Source organism: Antedon bifida, chromosome 10 (assembly GCF_963402885.1).
Source record: "Antedon bifida chromosome 10, ecAntBifi1.1, whole genome shotgun sequence".
NCBI lineage: Eukaryota > Metazoa > Echinodermata > Crinoidea > Comatulida > Antedonidae > Antedon > Antedon bifida.
Window position 1 is genome coordinate 9,936,247 of NC_136235.1, and position 3,852 is coordinate 9,940,098.

General features: G+C 36.0%; 1 long non-coding RNA gene across 1 annotated transcript; it reads right to left on the reverse strand.

Annotated features, from left to right (window-relative positions):
• Positions 1 to 1,988: 1,988 nt before the first annotated feature.
• LOC144854686 (uncharacterized) lies at positions 1,989 to 3,117 on the reverse strand. The gene is made up of 3 exons (XR_013614660.1): positions 2,958 to 3,117; positions 2,587 to 2,720; positions 1,989 to 2,230 (listed from the first exon to the last, which is right to left on the reverse strand). It is a non-coding gene; the product is annotated as an uncharacterized LOC144854686 (long non-coding RNA).
• Positions 3,118 to 3,852: the final 735 nt, after the last annotated feature.

Genomic DNA, 3,852 nt, shown 5'->3' on the forward strand with positions numbered 1-3,852 from the left:
CGGCCGAGGCTAGCTTGATACTAGACTAACGATATAGCCTTTATAGTAATAATACTAGCCTAGCTAGGCCTTAGGCCTAGGCCTAACCCATTCCCATAAAAGAAAGAAGAAGAAAACAGATCTGTCATATAGGCCTAGCTAGCCTAACTAGGCCTAGAGCTATAATAGACTATAGGCCTAGTAGGCCTAGAGCTAATACTAGGCCTAGGCCTATTATTATGATAGGCCTAGGCCTAGGCCTATTCTATTGTTGCAACCACTTTACCTTAAAAAAAACAATTTGTATCCAAAGCTAATTTGATACGAAGACATCCTTCCACATGCCAATAAAAAAACTACTAGCTAGGGGCCTAGGCCTAGCTAAGTATAAAAAGTGTATTGCTATACAATACAATACAACGGATAGGCCAGCTAGGCCTAGGCCTAGGCTAGGCCGAAATCAAACTTCCCCGCAGGAGGTTCGTGCAGGCCCACACTTTTTGAGACTCGTCAACTTATTGTTTAAGAATGCAGATATTTTTTGCCCCGTCGATATAAAATATTTTCCGGTAGAAGTAATTATTAGTTTATTACTAATTCTTATGTTAAGGTAGTATAAGTATAGGATTTGGTAAATCATTTAATACAAATAAATATAAGTAGAACCACCAGAACTATTTCCGCTATACAGCCCTATTTAAAAATGGCCTGGTCTAAATTAACATTCTACCTACTAGGGAACGTAGGTTGGCCGAGGCACTCTGCTTGACTTTCTAGGCCCCCCACACTACAAGTCCTAGGCCTACCCGTTAGGCCAATTTCTCTCGCGTTGTGGTAATAAGGATACGCAGCTAAAGTGAATTTCCTCCGCTACACTGAACCACGAGCTAAGCCTACATATTTACCGATACTCGTCAATTTATTTTTTTATGGCATCAATGCTACACATTTTGCCCATTGATAATACATTTTCTCGTACTAAAAAGTACTTATTAATTTAATTCATTATGTCTATACTTTATTTATTTAGATATTTAGTTTCCGTTTCTTGTTGAATAAACTGCAAATAAATACCCAGGTAGCAAGCCCATATGGGAACCATATGGGACCCATATGAGAGCATACATGGGTACCATATGGGTTTCCCATATGGGATTCCACTATTTTTGCACCCAAGAACCATGTGGGTCCCATATGGGAAGGCCCACATAGCCCATATATAACCCATATGGGACCCATATTTCAAAGCATATGGGTATCATATTATGTTTCCCATATGGGATTCAACTATTTTTGCACCCAAGAACCATATGGGTCCCACATGGGAAGGCCCACATAGCCCATATATAACCCATATGGGACCCATATTTCAAAGCATATGGGTATCATATTATGTTTCCCATATGGGATTCAACTATTTTTGCACCCAAGAACCATATGGGTCCCACATGGGAAGGCCCACATAACCCATATATAACCACATGGGACCCATATCAGAAAAAAATTATGGGTACCATATGGGATTCATCTTGTTTTGCACCCGATACCCATGTGGGTCCCATATTGAGTAGCCCCATACAGAACCCACATGGGGCCCATATCCAAAGACTTAATGGGCAAATTACGTGTTGCCCATATGGGATTTCAACAGTTTTGCACCCAAGCCCTATGTGGGTCCCATCTTGGTAAGCCCATTCCAAACAAAACCCATATGGGGCCCATATCTGAAACCAAATAGGTATCATAATTGGTTGCCAATATAGGATTCTTCTGGTTTTGCTCCCACGACCCATGTGGGTCCCATCTTAGGAAGGCCATTCCATACAAAACCCACATGGGCCCCATATCCAGAAACGTATGGGCATTGCAATGGGTTATCGAAATGTAAAAGAATGCACAGATGCACATACAACTTACACATACAGGACAATTATAAATACTGTTATGAATTTATTATTTATAATTTGCATTACAAAGGCTACTGGAAATAGCTGAAGTGAGTACTTGATGATTGATTTATCGAAAGTTAAATTCTTTCTACAACAAAAAATAGACTAAATGATCTATAAATAATGAAAAATTTGACAATGTTCAACATGAATCTGTAGCGTTTAAACCAAGCGTCGTAAAGTTTATCTACGGGTTTTATTTCGGGCTTATCAAGCCTTCCATCGCGCCCCATCAGTACTTCTTTTCCTTCTACAAAATTGTCACTTTGTCATTTGTTGCCACAATATTTGATTTTTGGTTCCTGAAAAAAGAAACAAAAATGTAAACTCAATTATTTACGTATCTTAGATTGCTAAATTTGTAAACAAAACACTGTTGAGGACAGATTTATTTCGATCGATTATGATATTTTTATTAATGATTTAAAAAATAAATCTATTCCAAGATTTATTTATGTTACCCTCCTATTAACAAGTTAATATGTTTATATGTTAATATTGTTTTATTATTTTCTATAATTTAGAAAAACAATGTCCACCTTGCTTTTGAAAGAAGAAATAATTATGAAATTTGAATTATAGTATTATAAGTGTACGTGAATACGTTCCCCAATAATTGAAAGAAGACTAATATATAATGTGATTTAAACGCACTTACCGATGTTTGATTATACAGGCATCTTTTATTTCTTCTGAAATCTCTTTCTTATACCGGTCCAATTGATTTTTGCTAGCTAGTGCTGCAATTTTATTCTACTGGCTATCTCGGCTACATATATACGAGCCTATGATCTGAAAATGTGTTAAATAGAAATATAACTTAAGATGATTTTTATATAATAATTATACACAAAACATGGACCTCTAACATTTTATAATCTGCTAGTCATGGCCTAGCCTGCTTCTTAAACATACATGCTACACACATGCATTAATGCCTAAAATAATATTGTAATTAAAAGCTTTACATTGTTACATTACCGGCCGTATTATATAATAATAAATAGAGTATTCAAATTAATAACTTACCTTACATCTTGTTGCACTATAGTTTACTTTTGAAGACATAATTATGCTGTTGAGTCAATTTCATTTGACAGAACGCTGTAATGAATACTATGTGGTATAGTGTACTGTATTAAAAAGGTACAGTATTAAACTGATTTCAGGTTTGAGGTATTTCAAATGTGGGGGAGAACTCGACATTGAGGTCAGTTTATATTCCATTGGCCAATGGCAATGGTCATTTTACTATGGTCATCATATTGGAATGTGCCTTAACCGTTAATGCTCAGCAAGGGAATACTGTACTTGCCTTTGAAAGTTGACCTCGGATTGTTTCAATGTCAAAGATTCCCAATGATTATACAGTACATGCCTATATAAAACATTATGAATGCATTGATTTTAGTACCTGTACTTAGTTTGTTTTAATTCATATTGGTCGATAGGTATTGTATTGTTTAATACTGTATCTTGCCACCCAATCTTCAATACTTTTCATTCCCATACTTCAGTAATTTTAATATCTGTCTGCAATATTGAAATGTATATCTTAAATTTTTTCAGTACTGTATACACCGTCTTTATGGAAATGTTTACATATAGTAGGTTCATGTACGTTTTATACCTTTTTACGTTTTTTACGTTTTGTGGGTAACAAATAATTTATCAGGGCGTTTCTTATCCCATATGTGGCAACTGCATGCCCATATATTTTACAGATGAGCCCCATGTATGTTGTGGGTGTACCAAAATGTAATGAAAATACCCATATGTATTTGCCCATGCTTTTCGCTTACGAATCCCATATGGATCACAAATGGGCAACCCATATGTATTTGCCCATATATTGTACAGATGGGCCCCATGTAAGTTGTATATGGGCCTACCCATATGTATCAGCCCAGGTTTATGGCATATG